The sequence below is a fragment of the Pinus tabuliformis genome, chromosome 6 (genome assembly GCF_031772625.1).
Source record: "Pinus tabuliformis cultivar Carrire ecotype Pingquan chromosome 6, CPIR1, whole genome shotgun sequence".
In the NCBI taxonomy this organism is placed as follows: Eukaryota; Viridiplantae; Streptophyta; class Pinopsida; order Pinales; family Pinaceae; genus Pinus; species Pinus tabuliformis.
Window position 1 is genome coordinate 1648963790 of NC_142292.1, and position 24014 is coordinate 1648987803.

Below are 24014 nucleotides of genomic sequence, written 5' to 3' on the forward strand. Positions count from 1 at the left end.
CCGAAAAGGAATATTCCCTGGAATATTCCAAGGAATATTCTTTTATTTATTTATTTATTTTTTGAAAAATTCAAATTTTCAATGTTATTGAGAAATTCTTCTTTTTGCCATAACTTTCTCATACGGCGACCGTTTTTCGAACCGTTCGCGGCGCCGGAATCAGGAAGATGAGCACTTTCCAGTCGTTCAACTTTGAACCAGTTCTGAGCATTTTACGACACTTAGGACATGAGCACTTGATCACCTATTAAAAATATCATCGTTAGGAAACTTTTTGTGTAAATAATCTCTCATATCGATTGTAACACAATGGTTACTTACAATCCCTAAAGGATCACGATGCTTTAATTAAATTTGGGTTAGCTTAATGACATTGATTCTTAGTGTGTGTAGTGTTTTCTAAGATATAAATTCCAATTCGTATGGAAAAACAAGGCTAAATTCTTTTAAAGTTTTTATGTAGGTTGTAGGAAATGCCTGTGTTGACTGTCTGCTAAGTTATCTCTTTACGGACTAATCTATCAGGAACAAATAGGGGAAAAGCATGTGGGGATCCTTGACAACCATATATTCTTAGATAGGAGAATTTTTCTTCAAAATACCAATCACTAATTGGACCAATGCTAAGTTTGGCCTCTTTCAATATTTATATAGGTTTTGAGCATAACAACTTTTCATAGATGGGACTTATAAAAAAATGGTAGATGGCATAGAAGTGGTCACCATAATTTTCTTTCCAAAGTTTTGAACAATAAATGTGAATGTGGAATGGTTGAGAGGGCGTCCATTTCCGTCCCATGGTAGGAAAAGAAGTTGAAAGTCAAATGGAATCCTTAATGTAGGCTGACATGTAAAGGAGAGGATTTAATTTATTGGTCTTAGAAGCTCCGAAAGTGTTAATCTACTTTTGTATATTGTCCAAGACGATAGTTACCTAATTGAAAGAAAAACCCTATAAATGAGCATAACCCATTCTAAAGGAGAATGTGTAACTCCTTTTCTACCTAAATGCCTGCAGAGCATGGAGGCAAAATAGGCTTGTTCTTTATTTAGAGGGGCAATGACATATACTCTGGAAGATTCTTCAATCTTTGTTCAGTGATACTCCAGGGTTTAATCAATTCATACATATTCCTTTTAAACTCAACACATTCTTCTTGAGTGAATTCATGTATAATTTGTGCATTGTACTAGATTTCGTGCTCATGAAGTTTATACATAACCTAAAGGTTTTTGGGATGAAAAGAACCCAAAATTGTGCCTCTAACAATGCATATGGAAAGAGTAGGCACATCTACATTATTTACAACCCAACAAATCATGTTTGTGTATGAAAGAATTATGAATTGTGTAACAATTTTATGTAGAGCTAACTTTATCATGTCACATAAAGAGGTATCAAGAGTGGACTCACCTAGCTCTATTTCTTTTGAACTTCCTTCAATTTTTTCCTTGGGAAGTTTACACATATCATACTAGGAAGAGACGACAACATCTGTTTTTGTAATGACAATATTAGAGAATAGGTCGGCATTAGGATTTTTATCGTTTGGGTTTTCGATTGCTAGATGTGGGGATTTATGTATCTTCTTGAGTTTCTTACCCATGTTTTGATATTTTTGAAAATTCACATAGTTAGAGAGATGATTTCACAGAGAGGAATAAAACAAAGTTAAAATTTGGAATCAAGGAAATCAATATATATAATTTTTGAATAAATGCCATTAAACACTCAAATGATGTGAACTACATGCAAGTTGTCATCTAACTATACATTGATGACCTATTTCGCTTTGCATATGTATTTACAAATTCATAACCAAAATCAAAACCCCAAGGCTCAAATCCATCTTATCCAATTCAATATTTAAGGAACAGTCTTCCTTTCTAGAGGGTAGAAAAATCCATGAGGCCATATTGGTTTCTCAGGAGGGCCTCTCAGCCTTAAGGAACACCACCTAAAGGGTGCAATTTTAAAATTGACCTATCCAAGGCTTTTGATAGAGTCAATTTTCTATTCATCTAGCTTCTCCTCACCCACCTGGGCTTCATAATTGACTTTGTAAAATGGATTAGGAGTTGTATTTCTTCAACCTCCTTTGTTGTTATCATTGACGGATCTACCTATCCTTTCTTCAAAAATGAACGAGGATTAAGGGAAGGATGTCCCCTATCCCCCCTCCTCTTTCTATTGGTTGCATACGGTCTCAACAAATCTCTTGAGGAAGCACAAAGAAGGAATGGTCTTCACGGCCTTAAGGTAACCCCCACTCTTTACATCACACACCACCTTTTTATTGATGATGTCATTATATTTATAAATGGATCGCAAAGGGATTAATGAGTGATCAAAGAATCTATTGCACTATTTGAATATGCCATGATTATGTTGACAAATCTTCTTAAATCACCCCTCACTCATTTTGGCCTCAATGAGGGTTGCAATTGAGGCTCCATGAACAATTTTTTCTTTTCAATCTGGTAAATTTGGAAAATATTTTTAAATACTTGGGTTTCCTCCTCAAACCAAACTCCTACACTAGTGTTGATCAGAAATAGATTCTTGCCAAAATTTAAAAAATGATTAAATCCTAGACTATGCATTGGATATCGAGATTTGGTCATTTAGTGAGAATCAAATTGGTCATGGCAACCATCCTAGTCTACTGGATGTCACTGTCTTGGATTCCAAAAGGAACCCTTAACAAAATTTGGAAAAATTGTTACAAATTTTTATGGGCTAAAACCTCTAAGTAGTTTTCTTTCCCATTGGTAAAATGGAAAAGAATAGCTACAAAAAAGGCATGGGGGGTTTTGGGATTGAAATGAATACCCTATCTCTCCCAAGCATTGGCAACAAAAATGGGTTGGAGGCTTCTCTCAACTCAAATTCTATGGGCTTCAATAGTTTACATGAAATATGTCTTTCCTCTATCCCTCGAGGATTGGATTCGAAGCACCAAAAAAATAGGAAAAATGCCTCCATAATATGGAGGGCCATCATTAACTTCTTCCCCTCATTGAAAATGGATTTGCTTAGAAAGTGGGGGTGGTAACCTATCTCCACGTGGGAATAGATCCATGGATTGAAAACAACAATGCCCACTGCCTTCCTAAGTATCTAATTGTCCTTTTACATGAACAAGGGCTCTTCATTCTCAATCAGGTCATGATCCCCCATTAGAATCCACTCAAAGATAAAAAAAATTGGCTATTTGGAGGCCTACTGAATCTACCACGACATTTCAAAAGGTACTAGTTTGCCTACAAAAATGCTTTAAGAGGGGCCCATATTCATACCACAGATGACCCTGACAAGATGGTTTGGACTCTCTCCACTTTGAGCTCCTACACCTATAAAGAAGGATATCTCAGCCTCATTTCAGAATGAATTCTAGATCCTTCGAAGGAATGATGTTGCCATCTATGGAATCTCAAATGCCTAGCCAAATTAATATTGTTTATGTGGTGTATGCTAGAAAAAAAAATCCCCACATGGGACTTCCTGTGCAAGACACACAAAAAAAGAAGGACCACGCTAGTGAAGTCTCTACAAATCAACAGAGAAAACTACCTCCCATTTGCTGATTGAATGCTCCTACTCCAAAGCCTTTTGGCATATCCTCTATGTTAAACAAGGTTGAGATTTTCTATGTTTTGGACCAAATATAATGGAAGCCTGGAAAGTTTGGTGCAACAATGGAGGAACCAAATATTTCATTGCACTCCCTCTCCTATCATGCTTTGAAATTTGGCTAGCTAGAATAAGGCAATATTCACTAACAATTTGATCCCTCTAGAATCTATTGCTACCCAATCCCTGACCATCCTGGATATCTTACCAAATCCATCACCCACAACATGCACTAGAATCGCTCCACCTCCCCAAATAAACAAGACCAACCTTGGGGTTTCTTTGATGGGGCAACTCAAGGTGAATCCAAAATTTGTGGAGGTGGTGTTGTCCTCCACATGAAAGAAAATCATTATTTCCTCATCCAAATGGGAATAGGTGAAGATTCTAATAACGATGTTGAACTTATGGCCCTCAAGCTCTTACTAATGTTTGCTCATGAAAAAATCGTTTTATCTCTTCAGATTTTTGGGGACTCTAGTTGATTGCGAATTGGACAAAAGGCACAAACAAATGTCAATCTAAGACGTCAACCATTGGTGGATGATATAAATTGCCTAAAATAAGTCTTCTCATTCTTCTCTATTTCTCACATTTACATGGAACACAACTCCAAAACATATGCCTTCTCTAAATAGCGTATTCCATTGGCTCATGGGACATGGTTGATTATAAAGTATCATGAGGCCGAGTCACAAGAGTTCATGGTGTGGGATGCTGGTTGTATTCATAATAGTTCATGAAAGTAGCATGGTGGGACAGGAAAATAAATTTGTCAAAGGACATGAAAGATGAAAATTATTCACCTTTTAACTAATGTTGAGTTTCCTATTTCCATTGATAGAAAAATCATATGCCAAACTATAAGGTGTTATCCCATGACAGGAACACCTAGCAATGCTAAATGTAGAGTTTAAAGCAACATTATTGCAGAAGTGATTCACCGTGCAATATTGTATTGTACAATTTAGAAGTGTTAGGAGTCACGATCCGTTAACTAACAAATGGTGAGAGACATAAATTGCTATGTTATTTAATTGAAATAGTCACATGTCACTGCAAGACTGCATGTAAGAATTTACCGATTAATAATAAGAGAGAAGGGTGTCAATAACGAGAAAAGTGTACAATAGGTAAGAAAATCCATTTTTGTTTTTGTTTTTTGCAATGTTTCAAAAGGAAATAACCATGGGTTCTATATATATGGGTTTTAAACAAAGAAAAAAGATAAAGAGGAATGATAAGGTATGGAATAAAATTTAGAGGAGTTCCCTTTTTTATTAGGAACTTCTATACAAAATGTGGGATTGTTGTCTTGCTACAAAACTCAAACTAATAAAAGGAATGTGCGTAATAATGCATGTGTAGACGTAAGTCATGTGTGGAGTTAAAGACTATATTGGTTTCACTTTCCCTTGTTTTTCTCGATTTTGATACATCTTGACCAAGTTTTCCTTCAATAGACACATAAAAACACACAAGGTATTTCACTATTTTTATTTTTTATTTTTAGTAACTAGCAAATTAAAATATTGAAACTTTGGATTTTGTTAGTTGATCAACATGTGATAAAGGTTGAGATCACACTCTTCAAGAATAACATTACCTAAGTTTCAAATCCATATCACTATGTAATTGTTCTAGAAGAGGGATAATAGGAAAAATGTATAACATATAACAAAGAATGATTTAATTTTTTAGGTTTTTTTGCAATGTTTCAAAAGGATATAACTATAAATTTTATACATGAGGAAAAACCATAAATGAAGGGTTTTAAACATAGAAAAACATAGAGAAGAAAGGTAAGTTAGGAAATAAAAATGAAAAGGGTCCCCATTTTTATTAAGAAAACCTATAGAAAATGTCATAGTTTTGTCACAAAAAATAGTCAAAGGGATGTGCAAAATAAGGCATGTATGGAGATAACACATGTGTGGAGTTAAAGACTATTTTGGTTTCACTTCCCTCGAGTTTTTTATACATTTTGACCAAATTTTTCTTCAATAATGACATAAAAACACAGCGTATCTCGCATATTGAAATGCATGAATGATAGTAACTTGAAATTGATATATGAAATTATTAGCTTATTTTCATAACTGCATCATTCATCAGGCTCATGCCCTAATTCCCCCGCTTAAGAGTGATTTAAATCTCCAATTTATCAAGACAAGGCCATCTTCATTTCTCTACACACAACACAAAAATAAATTCTATGGCTAGAGAAATAATTAAACCCAACTCTAGATAATTGTGCCACTTTTCTAGGCCCTGCTAGTCTGGCCGATGGGATTTGATTCCCTTCGGGGTTGATCAACCTTGTTTTTCCCATAAGAGGAATTTTGGCACTTTTCCAATACGATTGATTCAATATTTTCTTTTGGGCTCACCTTGTGCAAAATCTTTGCAATTCCACACACACTTTAGTTTCTCACATATCTTTGTTCCATATAGATTTCCATTTTGTAGAAGTTCTTGTTTGTATAAGCTTTAAATCCACACAAAGGTTAGCTATAGTGTTGTGTAATCTTATAAAAAATTCTTGTCTTCTTAGGTAAATGTATTAGAGTTGGTAAGGTTTTTTAAAGTGAGGGACTTAGGGTACAAGTCTGAGAGCACACTATAAAGCTCCTATGGCATGACACAAAATTTTCAATTTATCATAAGACTATTATGTCTCTCACTTTTCACTAACCATGCTCTTGATCCGAACCGGATCCATAGAAAGACTGTCAAGAACCTTGACTGTATCGAGTTGAACATATCCTTGAAAAATTCCAAAACAACAATCAAAAACGCCTTGAACTAGTGGCAATGGCCACCAACATAGAACGACGAGGACCTCGGTCAAAGCACGCTGATCGAGGCCCATGGAGACTACGCACGAGGTCAAAACAGCCCCTGGGAGCCCCAGATTGGGAAAAGGAGGTGATTTTGATGCACGATTAAGTGCTAATTGCGCATCGCTGGGAAAACAAGGCTGAAATGGAAAATCCTTAAGCACTTAGTCACGTTGGGAGCCAGAGGACCACGGGCAGAAAAAGGTAAAAGCACTAAAGTACAATGGTGGGACCTGCGACCTGTAAAATTGGCGATATTGATCAGGGCACCCTTGAACGGTAAGATGTTTTGGAGGGAGTGGAGCGATCACACTCAGTGATCGACGCATGGCAGCGGAGGTGAGAGAAAAATTGCCATGATCGCGCGTTATCGGTCAAGCAAGTCAACCACGCTCGACGTGCGTATGACGTTGGATCTGGAGGAGCCTAGATCGAATGGCTAAGATTGCGCCCAATGGAGGAAGCGGAATTGACAGGGGATTAAGCTGAATTCTAAAGAGATTTGGAGTCCATTTGACCGCCACGGTGGAGAAAGAACGTATCCATGACATAACCGAAGAAATGAGTCGACAAAGCATGCTGGCACCAGTTAGATGGGGACACGTGGCACTTCCTGAGTGCTCCTGCTGACGCCGAACAGGGAACGCCGAGCACAGCTGCAGAAGGTGAATCGATGCAGGCGGGAGAGGAATTGAATAGGCATACGGATCAAATGGCTAAAGCCATGAAAAAAGACAGTCGAATTGATTGGAGATTGGAGAGAAGAGTCCAAGAGACCAAGAGAGACAGTGAACAGTGAACCCTGAGAGGAGGACTGAACACAGAGAACAGTAAAGCCAAGCAGAGGTGACAGAGGGCCGAGCTGACCACAGGCAACATCGAGCACCAGAGAGCTTGAAAATTCAAGCCTTCCCATAGAGGAATCTGTCTGGATTGAGCATCACAGTTGGCTATTTCCACTATAGACCAAGGGTCACCGAGCTGTTAGGAAGAAAATGAGTCTGTGTACTCCAAGTGGCTTGGGGAATCCAAGAACCACCCTGCCAAGCAAATCTGCTTCAGGAGAACTCACTTTGAGTCCCTGTATTGTAATTTCTCTGCTCTAAGACACAATAAAACAAGGCCACCACTAAACCTGGACCGGAGACGTAAACCCTGGAGAATAGGGTGAACTCCTTATTAAAAAATTCTTGTGTCTTTGTGTTGCTTATTGTATTTCTATGTTGTCTTTCCATTTATTTTCTGTGTATTGGCAATCTGATTGATCTGTTGCTTAAATAACACAGAACACACACCATCACAGGAGTCTGTAATACCTTTTGTTTATTAAATCTTTAACTGAGGTCACTCATAGGGTGATTATCAGATCAAGTGGTATCAGAGCTCTAGGCTGTAAGGTTAGACAAGCTTGTGTTGGTTTAGCTGTGAATGCTCACTAGATCAAAGCTCAAATTAGGAGAAGGCGAGTTGGTGGAAACTAATCCTAAACTTGGGAGAGTCTATTCTCGGAAGACAATGTCAAAAGAAGGTTCTATAGGGCCAAACCCTCAATTCATAGAAAGTTTCCTAGCTATAAAGTCTACGGTAGAAGAAATGTATAGGCACTTTATAAAGCACAAGGATGAAGATTCATCAGCCTCTAAGAAATATAAAGAAGAAGATGAATCTTATTCCCATAACCACTCAAAAGGAAATGGAAAAGAAGAAAGCTTCCCTACACCTCCTAGTAGCCCTGTGCATAATAAGAAAGCATCTTTGATTAAACTAGATGTCAAAATTGATTTTCCTATATATGATGGAGAACTAAATGCTGAAAAGTTGGACAATTGGATTAGACAAATTGATGTGTATTGCAGAGTACAGAACATAGACTCAGACAAGAGTAAGATTCAGCTGGAAAGCCTACGCCTAGGAGGCACTGCCTTGGTTTGGTGGGAAGGCAGAACCCAAGCTGATATGAAGAGGCATGGTAAGACCATCTCTGTCTGGAGTGAATTTGTTGCTGCAATCAAAAGGCAGTTCTATCCATTGGCCTACATTCAACAAGCCATGATGAGTTGGAAAACTCTTCGGCAGTTGAAAGGGAAAAGTGTACAAGGGTATACTCAAGAATTTAGAAAAAGAATTGATGTTGGGTATCTCGTTAGACTCACTAGAAACTCTTTTGAAGTATATTGGTGGTCTACACAGCTACATGAGGCATACCATCCTCATGTTTAATCCCACTAGTATAGATGAGGTATCTGTACAAGCTACTCATCTAGAAGCTAGAGGAAAGAATGGAAATCCAGAAGCTGGGGGACCATCCCAACCCACAGTAAGCAAGAGCAAGGAGAAAAGAAAGCAGAAGTGGAAAGCAAGGAAGGCTAACACTGCACAGAAAGGCAAAGCTTCATGCACTCACTATAAAAAGGAGGGGCATGATGATGAGCACTGTTGGATTCTACATCCAGAGTTGAGACCTAAGAAGTCCGAGGGCAAGAAGAAGAAGACTGCTGCAGATATTCAGGCAGATTTGGGGTTAGACTCGGGAGATGAAACAATCATTGCAGCCACCGGTATAAAAGGTAAGAATTCTGAAGCATCTACTAGTAATTCTGCTCAATCTGTTATTGATGAAGAACATGAGAGAAAAAGGCATGAGCTTTTCCATATTCGAGTTGTTTCCAAAAAGCAAAAGATTGATACTTTGTTTGATAGTGGCTCACAAGTAAATCTAATTTCTGAAGCAATTGTAAAGAAGTTGGGAGTAACAACTACACCTCATAGGAAACCATACCCATTAGGATGGTTGAATGATAAAGCACAACTACAAGTGACTAGACAGTGCAAACTCAAGTTTTCTTTTGGGTCAGCATTTGTAGATGAGGTTGAGTTAGATGTAATTCCTTTGGATATATGTGGAACTGTTTTAGGAAGTCCTTACTTGTATGATAGAAAGGCTATCTTCTATAGAGCTGAGAACAAGTATCTACTTGTTAAAGAGGGAATCGAATACTTTGTAAGAGCTCATAAGCTCAAGAATAATTATACTCTCATAAACTCAGGACAGATGAAAAGAATGATAAATTCATGCAAACAGTTCTTACTAATGGTTGTAAAGGAAATGAAAACTGATAAAACCAATGTATTTGAGGGCTGTAATTCTGATCAGCAAGGTGATATAAAAAAGCTTGTTTCAGAGTATGATTTCTTGTTTCAAGAACCTCAAGGTCTGCCACCCAAAAAGGAAATAGTACATGATATTATTTTACAGCAAGATGTTCCTTTGCCTAACATTGGGATGTACAGGTTATCTGCTTTAGAGAATGATGAAATCAAGATGCAGGTGCAGGAGTTGCTCGAGAAAGGGTTCATCAGGCCTAGCACATTGCCATGTGGGTCACCAATTATTCTGATGAAAAAGAAAGATGGCTCATGGAGAATGTGCATTGATTACCGAGCGCTGAATAAAATAATGATAAAAAATCGTTATCCCCTTCCTCGCATAGATGATCTTTTAGATCAATTGAAGGAAGCTGTTTATTTCACCAAGCTGGATTTGCACAGTGGATACCATCAGGTCAGAGTTACAGGGCAAGATGCACGGAAGACTGCTTTCAAAACAAAGCAGGGATTGTATGAATGGATGGTTATGCCTTTTTTCTTGACCAATGCCCCCACTACTTTCATGAGATTAATGAATGATGTACTCATACCTTTTCTTGATGATTTTGTTATTGTGTACCTGGATGAAATTCTGATTTTTAGTAAAACGTGGGAAGAACATTTAAAGCATGTTAAGGAGACATTAGATGTTTTGAAAAGAGAAAAACTTTATGTTAAACTCTCCAAATGTGAATCTGGCAAAACCTCTCTAAATTATTTGGGTCATATAGTAGGGGGACGTGAATTGAAAATAGATCCCTCTAAAGTGGCAGTCATCATAAACTGGCCTAAACCCAAGTCTGCTACAGAAGTGAGAAGCTTCTTAGGAGCAGCTCAATATTGGAGGAAGTTTATTTCAAACTTTTCTTCAATTGCAGCTCCCTTACATGCTTTGACAGGATTGAACAAGGTGTTTCGGTGGGGAGGAAAACAGCAGAAAGCCTTCAACACCTTGAAAGACAAGATTAGTATAGCACCTGTACTAGCACTGCCAAATCTACAAAGACCATTTGAGATCCAAACCGATGCTAGTGACTATGCCATGGGAGCAATGTTGATACAACACGGTAAACCCATATGTTATCATTCTGAGACTTTTGATCCTGCAGTACTTAACTATCCTACATATGATAAGGAATTGTATGCATTAGTTCAAAGTGTGAAAAAGTGGAAACATTACTTAATGGGCAAAGAACAGTAATACATACTAATCATCAGCCACTTCAATACCTACACTCCCAAACTAAATTGTAGCAATCAAGACATTATAGATGGATGGGTTTTCTACAACAGTTTCATTTAGTCATCAGATATAAAAAGGGCATACATAACAAGGTTGCAGACATGTTATCTAGACCCATTATAAATGCATCTACCATACTTAAGCATAATTCTGTGCTGCATGAAAGCTACATTGAACAGTATGCTCATGCCATGGACTTTAAAGATGTATATGAAACTTTGAGTCAAGGAAAAAGAGTAGAAGAATTGGACTATCATGTGAAGGACCAACTCTTATATCATTGTGAGAAACTCTGCATTCCACAAACTGAGAGAGTAAAGATAATTAGGGAAGCACACACTTCTCTGATATCAGGTCACTTTGGGGTAAGTAAAACAATTGCACAGCTGCAAAGATTCTGCTATTGGCCAAGAATGAGTGAGACAGTTTCTAGATATGTAAAGGGGTGTGCTATGTGTGCTAAAGGTAAGCCCAACAATAGAAAACTAGGCTTATGCACTCCCTTGCCAATTCCTTCTCACCCTTGGGAAAGCATTTCCATGGATTTTTTTGGAGGACTGCCTAAATCTAGGAAAGGTCATGACTATCTATATGTTGTTGTGGATAGATTCAACAAAATGTGTATTTTGATACCCTGTAGTAAACATATTACAACTGAACAAATTGCAAAATTATTCTTTGAACATGTATCGGTTCATTTTGGATTACCCACTTCTATTATATCTGATCGAGACACCCAATTTGTGGGAAAGTTTTGGTCCAGTCTGTGGGAACTAATGGACACCCAATTAAAGAAACACAACTTTTCATCCACAAACAGATGGCTAGACAGAAGTAGTTAACAGGACAATGATCCAGTTACTGAGATAAAACTGCACATTGAAGAAGCATTGAGCGTAGAGGATAGCAACATTAGACATGAGAGGAAGACAACACTCAGAAAAGAAAGTAATCAAAGCTAGAATTGGTGCATTGGAAGCACTTTGAATTGTAAAGGGCCACCAAGAAAATGGTTGATTTACTGGGATGTTATACCAGTGCATTACTAGGTCATAACTATGAATGTAAATATAATTTTAAATGAGTTGTGTTTACAAAGCTAAATGTTAAGCTTGTGTTTGGATATAGAACACTAAGTACAATGTTCCTCTAAGGGGGTGGGAATTGGGACATCCTCTATGGTTAATCCCCAATGGTGAATCCAACATTATTGTGAATTATATTCATATAAATAATGTGGAAATGTAATATAAATATTGACTAAAGAGAGGACATGTATTTAGAGCTTAAGTGGGGAAGTTGTTAGGGAACTTCTTGGGAGAAGACCACACTCAAAGGTGAAATTACGGAGACATTTAGCTTCCTGTAAAATAAAAGGAAGGGTATAGGAAATTGAGAAGGCGTATGGGATCCTACATAAATTAAAAGGAAAAACCTTGTACAATTGTTTAAGGACTATATGGGCACCTGCGCATGAGGACAAGGGTATTCCTATTCTTGTGAAAGGAATTGGTGTGGTCAACACACTGAGAAAACATAGGGGGAAAATATGAATTTCTTGTAACCCATAACTTTCATTTAAGTCATCACCTAAATTGCTATTGGGAGGGATGGCCCTACTATGCAACCATTTATTGAGTAGAATGGGCTTCTAAAGCAGAGGACAAGTCCACAAAATGCCTCATGGATTGTGCTGACAAAAGAAACATGTAGGAGGAATGGTGGAGGTAGACAGGATGCATGAGAGAATTATGTGTTAGTTTGGGAGAGATGACGAAGGAGAGGAGATTATGCATTGAGGATATGAATGAGAGACTAATTTTTTTCTTTCCTCTGTACTCCTTGTGTTCGCGCAAGCTTGTGTGATTTTCTATGTATTACTTGTTTTAAGGGAGGCTTGTTGATGTGATTGAGTATTTCAATGAGTTCAAGAGGCCAATATTTATCCTTGTGTATTTCTATGTTGAGGCCTAAATATGTTCAATGGAGTAGTGATGCACTGGCGATAACAAAGTTGAGAAAATCACGGGGCTTGCTTGTTGAGAATCACCTGAGCTTTGACTTGACCTGGGGCTGATAAACCACTAAGAAATAGTTAGGTTGAGAAATTATTGGTAGGTTGTGGCACTTCAATGGTAGTTGGAATGATAACACCTAGTGTAGCCTTGGGCTAAGAACATAAGTACAAGTACCATTGGGAGCTTACTTGATAGGTGCAATCTTATTTCTACAACAATAATACAATTGATAACTATCCTTTATATTCATACATATCCTTCTTCGAGACTGAACTAGCACTCTTTATGCCCTGCTTGAAATATTATGTTGTTTTGTTGTTGGTTGAGAGCCATTGCAGCATTACAGTTGGGAATGTCGAGAAACACCTAAGAAATCAGTTTTGTCCCTTGTATGAGTAATTAATTAAGAATACTGGAGAAATTTACCTCTTCAAACTTTGAATCTGGCTTGGGGGTGGATGACTGCAAGAGATAACAACAATGCAATCATCCTATGGTTGGGTGGAGAGTTTAAGTCCCTCTCTCAGTTTCCAATAATCTAAATGTAAGATAACTATTTACTTGCATTTCCATGTTACTTATGTTGCTATATTGTACATGTTAATTGGCTTCCAAAGATATGTTGTATATCTCTAGGTGTTGCAATGCAAGGTCTTGTTAGTCGTTTATCTTACTTGTAAGGGCAAGATTGAGTCAGTTGATTTTTAAACATTCATGCGTAAACTATTTTTTATACTCATGAATACATAATGTAGTAACATGTTCATATTTACGATTGATTTCCCAGTGGACATGTTGTGTGTTTATTTTTCTCTGTTATGAGCTTGTATGATTTGTTTACTTGCATTCATGCTTGCTTTTGTAATAATAGGCTTATTTTATCGGTGAATGTCCCAATTAGACTGGTTTTATGTACATTTTACTTTACGAGTCTCCTTGTATGTTTGATCACCCATGAGAAGCCCGAGAAGAGCTGTGAATAACACAAGGACACTTTTCTTTGTGTCCTTGAGGACTGATTGAATGAAAATCCCGTGAGAAAGAGGCCAAGAAGTCATTGTCTTTATGTATGAGAGTAGAGTGTTTATCTCTTGATTTCCACAACTTAGGAGAGATAGTCACAAATTTATCTAATTGTAGAAAGGGTATTGAAAGAGAGGAGCTTCCTACCATATAACAAAGTGATTCATGTTCTCCCCAAGAGGTTCAGATCTTTTTCCATTTCAATGTAGACTCGGGAGATGGGAGCCATGATATAGATTGTTTTTCAATTAGCAGGCATAAATGTGTATGTCGCAGACCAGGAAGTGGGCTTTAACCCTTATGTGTCCCAGCGAAAGGGGGTGAGGCATGAGAGGAGAAACCATTACTTAAGTAGTGTAAAATGATTTTTTCACACCCCGAAAGGGGGTTGCCCCATGGTTTTACAATGGAATAAGGGCTAGGGCGTGATTACGTGGAGGATTAAATCTCGAGATCTACAATAAGTCCAAAAAATAATAACAAGAACTTATTGTTTTGTACAAGGAGTTGAGACCTTGGTGGGACCCAGGCCAAAACTAACATGGCATGGGGGAGGTGTGACATCTAGTAGGAACACGAGATCTTTATGGAGGCCCAAGTGGCATGTGGTTGAGTGACACATGGTTCCAGTAGAAGAGTCCACCTAATGTCATGATGTTAGCATAAAATCATCGTGGGATGATGTCAACATGACTCTGGAATCCATCATCATAGGCTTGCGAACCTTAGGAGTTTCTAAGTGCACCTTCACTAGCTAAGCTACAAATGACAAGGATGGGGAAATGAGAATATTTATGTCAGTTGATGGGTAATTTGACATCATGGTGTCACCATGGGATGATGACAATGTCACGTCATCAAAAAACCCTAGGAGGATTAAGAGGTGCATGTTATGACCAAGTCGTGGTTAACGGAGAGGAAAATTACCTTTCACTTGATGAGTGATTTTCCATCATGACATCATCATGAGATGAATTTAATGTGACGTTAGTGTGATTTCATCTTAGACATCAAGAGGATCAAATGGTGTTCTTTATAGCTGAGCCATGGTTAACGGAGGCCAGGGGATAGGGAACTTCATTGAAACTTGACAAGAAAGTTGTCTTTGTGGGTCATGAACCTAAGAGGATTAAGATGTTTATTTTAAGTAGAGGCCACGATAATAGAGGTCGGGGGATGGGAAAGATCACCTGGCAATTAATGTGATTTTTTTTTCTCACACCGTCGGCTTCCAGGCATATCCAATTACATTTCAAACTCAAAGGGTACGGAACAATGTCGTGACATAACCCATGATCATGTGGTATACAACATGGTAGTCGAGCGTGTCATGGAAGAGCCACAAGGTAGCGCCATGTGGCAGTAACGATAACATGGTATGTTTATTAAGACTAAAACTTTAAATGGCCGTAAATTTTTATCCATAAGTCATATTTCAATAGAATTATATCGTCAAAATATCTCAACTAGATGAACAATATCATGTGGTCTAGAGTTAATTATGTTACCTTTGGAAATGGAGGAAATTTTGTAACTCCATTTCCATAATGATAACATGGAGGTTGGGTTAGGACTAAGTAAATCCTCGCTTTCAGCTTGGAAGGTCCAAGGGGGTGGGAGGGAGTGTTATAGGGGGGCATCCTCTAATATTTTCCTCGGGAAAAATAATGTTGGCCAAAAAGGGAAAGTAATTAAGGAGAATAATGATATATATGGTGAGGTCTTATCATTTGTTTTTAGATTGAATAGTTAAAAGGAGAAGTTGTTATCTTCTCCACTTAGCTTAAACAATTTCTCGTGACATTCCTACTCTCCATGGGCCGATTAGGTTCGAAAACATATTAAAACATTTACACTCGTTAAATTTCTTGAGGGTGGGACAAGATGTTTCCAAATATCTAAGCCCAAAGGGGTTAGATCCATTAGTAAGGAGAAATTAGCTTTTCACTAGTTAAAAAGTATAATTCTCATGAGGGATTTTTTGAGAGCCATGGGGTCACCTTGAGGTAGATTTCAAATTTGTGATTACACAAAAATGGAATAAATTAAATGATATTAAGACTAATGCACACATAAGTGGATCAACACACTCCCATGTCTTTCAAATCTACACATAAACTAGGTTTAGCTTGTGTTAAGAGGAGGAATGTTATCTTCTCTAACTGGGTTGAAATCCTACTCATGTCAAGTTTGTTTTTCATGAGTTGATTGTTGATTGGATCTCTTCATGAGAGAATTGTTGATGGGATTGGAAAGGATCAAAAATCACATCCTCGCTTATAGGCTTGAGGATAGGAAAATTGTTATTTAAAAAAATAAAAAACCTAGTTGTGACAAGTTTGTTCTTCATTAGCTTATTGTCTATTGGGACTCTTCGTGAGCCAATTGTTGATGGGATTGGAAATGTATCAATAATCATATTCTTAGTCATAGGCTTGAGGATAACACAAATAGTATTTTAAGGGATGATAAAACCTACTTGTGACAAATTTGTTTTCCATGAGTTGATTCTTTATTGGGGCACTTTGTGAGCCAATCATTGATGGGATTGATAAGGTATCAATTACTACATTCTCGCTTAAGTATAATCTTTTGTCAATTAAATTTAACTCAAATATTCAAAGGAAAAAAAATTATCCTTCCCATTTTGAATTAAATTTAACTTATAATTACTCTTTATAAATTAATTGTTAATTAATTTTTGTATAACTTTTATATATATATATAGGAAGCTCTAGAAATCGAAAAGCACCCTAACAACTTTAATCGAGAAAATGGATACTAGTTATGCCATTCTTGGAAGCTCACTATCCATTTTTTGGCCTCTAAACCTAACTCCCTTAACACTAATGTCAATCCTAACCCTTCTTAACCCCCTTTACCGTTCATCTTTCTCTTGAAATTTTTTTGTCTTCTCTGATTCCTTCTTCTCTGCCCCTCCCCGCCATTTTCCTCTCTCTACCTTAATTTTAAACCCCCTCTTCCCCCGCCCCTCTCCTTTTCTTTTTTCTATTTTCTACCCCTTTTCGTTTCTTAATCTATTCTAATAAAAAAAAAATGCTCCCCTTTACCTCTTTCCTCTTTTCATTATTATTTAATATTATCCTTTTTAATTCTTTATCTAATCGTATCATTTATTCTTATAATTTCATTTTCTTCAATTTAATTCTAATTTACGACCATTTTTATAATTCAATCTGATATTTTAATATTTTTTTAAATTCATTTTATATTCTTAATTAATATTATTTTATCCTATTCTAATCTAAAATTGTAATTTTATTTTATTCTAATTTAATAGTATTTTAATACTACTTAATATTTCAATACTAACCATAAATTAATTCTTTAATTCTATTTTAATATAAATATTCAACCCTGTTCTCTAGTATTAATATTAATTTGACCAAATTTAAAATAATTTTAAGCTAATTCTAATTTATTATTACTTTAGAGTGATTTAATATAACATTTAAATTCTTCTTTTATGCGGTTTATATTTTTTCTAATCTTATACTAATTTAACATTATATTATTGTAATTAAATATTATAATATTTAACAATATTTAATACTAATTTAAATCTTATTTTTTTATTCTAAATAAAATTAATAGTTTAATACTAAGTTAACATAAATATTTACCTTATTCTATATAACATTAATATGGATTTGGTATTTTTTGTAAATTGAATTTATATTTCATGAAAAAGGAGATTACAAAGGATGTCATTTAGAACTACCTAGTATACCGAGAAATAGAGATAACCTAGAAAGCCAAGAACATGCAAAGCCAGAGAGAAAAATGCTCAATCCAACACAGTTAGGCCCAATTATACTAATCAATTCCACAGTGGAAGCAAACATGATCGAAAGAGACTATGACCATAAGAACTCCTCAAACCATATTACAAAGTTGCATTGCATTAATAGTAAAGGCCATCAAGTTCCTCAATTCGAAAATAGAGTATACCATCTCCGGTAAACCAATGAGAAAGTCTTGCGCCAGAAAAACCTGAAGCCAATTGACAACAAACCAAAGCAATACATTCGTCCTTGCAACTCAGAAGCACTAGAAGATGATTACCAAAGAAGAAAAAACATTTTCCAGGCAATACCCAACACCAACAAATGGAGTCAAGCAAAGCACCCCTACACGATTAAAAAATCATCAACATATAGTTTCCACAAAATCAAGAATTATCCATCATCAAGAAAAAGCGTCATCACCATCCAAGAAATACCCATCACTAGAGAAACCAATGAACAATAGGAATATGTATCACCACCAAGCTTTGTGTAGAATAAAACGCATATGACATGAGGCTCCAAGACAACACAAAGACAATAGATAGGTAGCACACCATATACACCTCCAGCCCACCACCATTGCAAAATATAGAAGGGAACCATATCCACTATAATCAATTGTAGTGACATGAAAAAAAACCTCTTGACAAAGAACCCTCATAAACACACAGAGCCATACAAAACCATGTAAACCACGACTGAACCAATAACTTTGAATAGAAGCATTTCACACCAGTACTATACCATTAATTAGCTAAGAGAAACTAGTTTAATACACCTTGAGGATACAAATCAAGAGACTAGGAATCCAAAAGGCCATACCTAGTTTAAAGTTGTTAGTTTAATACCAACAACTTTGAATAGAAGTATTTCACACCAATAGTATACCATAAATTAGCTAAGAGAAACTAGTTTAATACACCTTGAGGATACAAACCAAGAGACTAGGAATCCAAAAGGCCATACCTAATCAATCTCATTGAAGTTTCTATACAATTTCCACCAAAAAATTTGATATTTATCCTCTTTATTCATGGTCAGAAGAAGAGATTGTAGCCGATACCTGAGCATTGGATCCCAGGGGAACCATGAGGTCGCTAGAGGTAGAGTCACTCATCAAAAATCCATCTACATGGGCCAAATGAGAGTCCAATCTATCTAGACAAAACCTCTAATTTCGAAGCATGCGTTTGATATCTTCCAGAGATGAGAACACATTATAGTTTTCCACCTGTTTATCCTCAAAGACCATTCACAATAGAGTAGACGTTTGAATATTTGGAGCAAGATAATTCAGAAGATGAAGCTTCCTACTCCTAGACTTTCCAAGGTAGGAAATACCTTTCTATTTAAAATAAGCACCCATCAGACCATAATTAGAATGATATAAATTCTCTCCTTCATCATGAGAATATAAACTTGAATTTCTTTCCTCGCCTTAGGAGGAACAACATTGAAAAGTGAAGACATAGAATCATGTGAAAAAGAGTGAGATTGCTTTCACCCCAAAGAGGAATTACTTCTTCCACCTCACCCGCAACTCATCCTCTACCTCAGAGGCAACATAACTATACAAAGATAACACTTAGGTCAGCTACTGAAGGACTGACGACCTAAAATAATTTAGGAAGGAGGACTCAACATAGGACCCAAAATGCCAAACCTAATAAGCACAATATCGCCACCGAATTTCCAAATTAAAGGTTCCAAAATCACCAAATAATCGAGCTCTTGATAAAGAAGAACAAAGACCCACCCAACACGACAACGCCTTGAAATAGAGATGGTCAGCTGACCTTTACACTGACATAAATTTGAAAAACAAGGACACCACATAAAAGAGGTAGTGCTAAGAAGAAACAACCAACCTAGAAAGAGCTGAACATAATTCCACAAGAAAAATTGACAACGATTCTTAGCGGTAGACACTATATATCTCAAAACCTGGTTGTAACTAAAACTAGATGACACCCATTGACTAATACGAAGCCTCAAGGATTTGGGAATTAACCTTGGGATAGATAAAAGAAAAATGTGAACGACCCAACTAAAAACATGGCATTATAAGCAAAATCGAAATAAGGTAAAAGAAACAAGTCAAAGCTTGCTCACTAGAACAACGATATATTTGTGGCACTCCCTTGAAAGGAAATATCACCGCACACTGTCTGCAACAACAAAACCTCGAGCCAAAAAAAAAACAACAGAAGCACAAAGTAATGGAGAAACAACAATTGAAGGTGGTAGAGGTTCTACCCTCACCACCATTCACACTACCTATTCCATACGGAGTTGTCTATGATGCGACTTTTTGGAGATTCCGGTGGCGGAATCCGGCGGAAGAAATTGAGGTTAAATCTTGATTTGTTGCAGTTAAAATGGTTTTTTAACTCCATATTTGAATTCAGCACCCTGAAAAACCCCTGGGACGCTTTGATTGTGCAGAAACTAGCTATCAAACTTGCTATTGCAATAAATTGCTGCCGGATTTTGACCGTAAAAGCCCACTGGAAAGGCTTCCAAAAAGTCTCATTATAGACAACTGCATTCCATACAATGAAAACCGCGAAGACTGAAGTATTAAAGGAATACACCGCCACCTGTCACCTTGCATGCAAACCCCAACTGGAAAAATAAAATATGCATGTGTTCGTTAATGTTGTTGGTACCCTTGGGAGGAGGAGGGCGCAACCTCCAATGATACCATCAAATCAAGAGATGGATTTGACCAAATTTAAAATAAATTTAATATTTTTATTTATTTGATTTCATTTTTTAGTTTTTTAAATTAATATATCATTTTTATTAATTTATTCCATTTTTTAATTTTTTAATTTAATATAATTTAATTTATTCTATTTTACCATATCTTTAAAATCTTCAATAATTAATAGTTTTTAATAATAAATTAATTAATATTAGATGAGCAATGTTCATTTTTTTTCATCTGTATCTTTCTCCTCTATTTACTCATGGTCTAGCACTCATTACATCATCAATTTAAGTTTTTTGTCTTTGAAAATGGGTGAAGTATTTGCCCAAAATATTAAACATTTCAATAAAAAACACTCTTTTCTAGAAATTTTTATCATCAATAAATAATTATATATTAAAATCTATAAACAATATTATAAACCCAAAATTAAGACATAAAAAAATATAAGGGAAAAATATAAACCGTTTAGAAAAAACAATAATCATTGAGAACGAATCTCGTTCTCGGATAGGAGCTTTGATGCATGTTGCAACAGTCACACATACGATTTAAAATATGAAATAATAGGTTATATTTACGTATAATTTTTTTTAGATGATATATATTAATTTAATATTTGTATGTAATCATATTATATGTATTGTTTTGGTAGTATTATTTTTTTTATATATATCAAACCAAATTTACATAAATAATAGGATAATTGGTAAATTTAATGTTTAGTTTTCATTTTATGATATTCCGATTCTTCTCCAAAATTTTAACTCATAGATAAATAAATAAATCAAAAATTGAAATAGTTCAATCAAATAGCTTATCACTTACACTTACGCGTTCATAGCAGCCGTCTTAGCTCAGCTGGTAGAGCGCGTGGCTTTTAACCACGTGGTCGTGGGTTCGATTCCCACAGACGGCGATAAATGGTTTAATTTTCACATAGTGTAACTCTGCTTTAATGCTGTGGAAAAAAGACTTTAATGCTGTTCGCCCTATTTATTACAAATAGTAACTCTGCTTTAATGATGTGAAAAAAAGACTTTAATGCTGTTCTTACAATTTGTTAGAAATAGTAACTCTACTTTAATGACGTGAAAAAAAGTGTATCAACGACTCCACTCTAATGATGTTGGCGCTATTGCTTACGGATAGTAGCTCTGGTTAAATGATGTTACTCTGTTATCATATTGTGAAAAAACTGATCGCCCTATTTCTTACCAATAGTAACTCTGGTTTAATGATGTTACTCACCTTTCATAATGTGAAAAAACGTGAATGAAGGAAGATGTGATAAGTATTCGTCTAATGATTTAAGAAGTATATTTTAATTATTGGTTTATTCAATTAAGTTATTTGGCGTAAAATAGACGGTGGTGGGGTGTATTATTTAGTCATTTTATGATGTGAATTTTAATGCGAAATTTCATGGATAAAAATTCAGTCATGTTAAGGGTTGGTGTGGCCCAGCTTGAGTGCGATCCCCAAGTGACTTTGATAGCTTAGATGTTCTTGGGTCACAGTTTCTCAAGCCATAGGTCAAGCTTAATGTAAATATGTTCTAAATATTTTATGATTTGGTTGTTTTTGGGTATAGTTTTTAGTTAATTGTGGTAAGGATTTGTTGCAATTGCATGTGCTTAAGTGTTTTAGTGATTTTTTAGTGTGTTGATTCCAATTATACATTTAAATAATGAAAAATCATAATCTCATCCCCAGGTGACTTTGATAGCTTAGATGTCCTTGGTTCACAGTTTCTCAAGCCACAGGTCAAGCCTAATGTAATCTTTGATGAACTCAGACCACTTGACAAAAAAAAAAATTTAAGAAGTATGTTCTAAATATTTTATGATTTGGTTGTTTTTTGGTATAGCTTTTAGTTAATTTTGGTAAGGATTTGTTGCAATTGCATGTGCTTAAGTGTTTTAGGGGTTTTTTAGTGTGTTGATTTCAATTACACATTTAAATAATGAAAAATCATAATCTTATCCCCAGGGGACTTTAATAGCTTAGATGTTTGGGTCACAGTTTCTCAAGCCACAGGGCAAGCCTAATGTAATCTTTGATGAACTCGGACCACTTGACAAAAAAAAAAAAATTAAGAAGTATGTTCTAAATATTGTATGATTTGGTTGTTTTTGGGTATAGTTTTTAGTTAATTTTGGTAAGGATTTGTTGCAATTGCATGTGCTTAAGTGTTTTAGGGGTTTTTTAGTGTGTTGATTTCAATTATACAATTAAATAATAAAAAATCATAATCTCACCAAGAATTATATAATTAGATTCTGGCGAAAGGGACAAAATATAGAATAGTTAGAGTCTATACATCAAGATGGTTATGCTACTTGTAGATATGAGAATAGAGGATCCATTGAATAGGGTCTATGAATAACACATTAAAATGATTACTTACTGGGCTAAGTGACAATGGATATATCTTGGGAGAATGTGGTGGAGGAGGTCGTGATATATGTGTTGTCTAATGTACAAGTGATTGTAGACATCATACTCAACCATCTCTATGCATTCTACTACTTAAAATTGCACAAACATAATTGCATCATTAAAGTGACATGTTGCCAAATGTGTAAGTGGTTGTAGAAATATGACTCAACCATTCTTGCTCATTCTAGCACTTCAACATGTGCATAGGGGGCATAAGTATCTTAAGTTATGAACACCTCACTTTCACCATTTTTTTCCTCCCATCAAAAGCATAAAAGTAGGGCTAGTTTTGTTAGGGATTGACATATTTATTTAATTTTGTATCCATTGGCTATGCTTATGTATTGTTGCTTGAATATACAATAATAGATGATCCAATGAAAATGGCCCATGGATAACATATTAAACAAATTGCTTATTGGGCAAAGTGACAATGGATATATAGTGGGAGGATGCGGTGGAGGAGGTCATGATATATGTGTTGTCAAATGTGTAATTTATTGTAGACATCATACTCAATCATCTCTATGCATTCTAGTACTTAAAATTGCACAAACATAATTGCATCATTAATGTGGTGTGTTGCCAAATGTGTAAATGGTTGTAGAAATATGACACCACCATTCCTACTCATTCTAGTACTTCAACATGTGCAGGGCATAAGTATTTTAAGTTATGAACACCTCACTTTCACCATCTTTTTTCCTCCTATCAAAAGCATAAATGTAGGCCTATTTTTGTTAGGGATGACATATTTAATTTTGTATGCATTGGCTATGCTTATGTTATGTTGCTTAAAGATATGATAATAGAGGATCGATTGAAAAGGGCCCATGAATAACATATTAAAAGGATTGCTTTTTGGGCTAAGTGACAATGGATATATCGTGGGAAGATGTGGTGGAGGAGGTTATTATATATGTGTTTTTAAATGTGCAAGTGATGGTAGATATCATACTCAACCATCTCTATGCTTTCTAGAACTTAAAATTGCATACACCTAATTGCATCGTTAAAGTGGCGTGTTGCCCAATGTGTAAGTGGTGTAGAAACATGACTCAACCATTCCTACTCATTCTAGTACTTCAACATGTGCATAGGGGGCGTAAGTATCTTGAGTTATGAACACCTCACTTCCACCATCT

General features: G+C 35.9%; 1 non-coding gene across 1 annotated transcript; it reads left to right on the forward strand.

The window, feature by feature from the left end:
* Window positions 1-21273: 21273 nt before the first annotated feature.
* On the forward strand, window positions 21274-21346 carry TRNAK-UUU (transfer RNA lysine (anticodon UUU)). The gene has a single exon. It is a non-coding gene; the product is annotated as a tRNA-Lys (tRNA).
* The last annotated feature ends 2668 nt before the right edge of the window (window positions 21347-24014 follow it).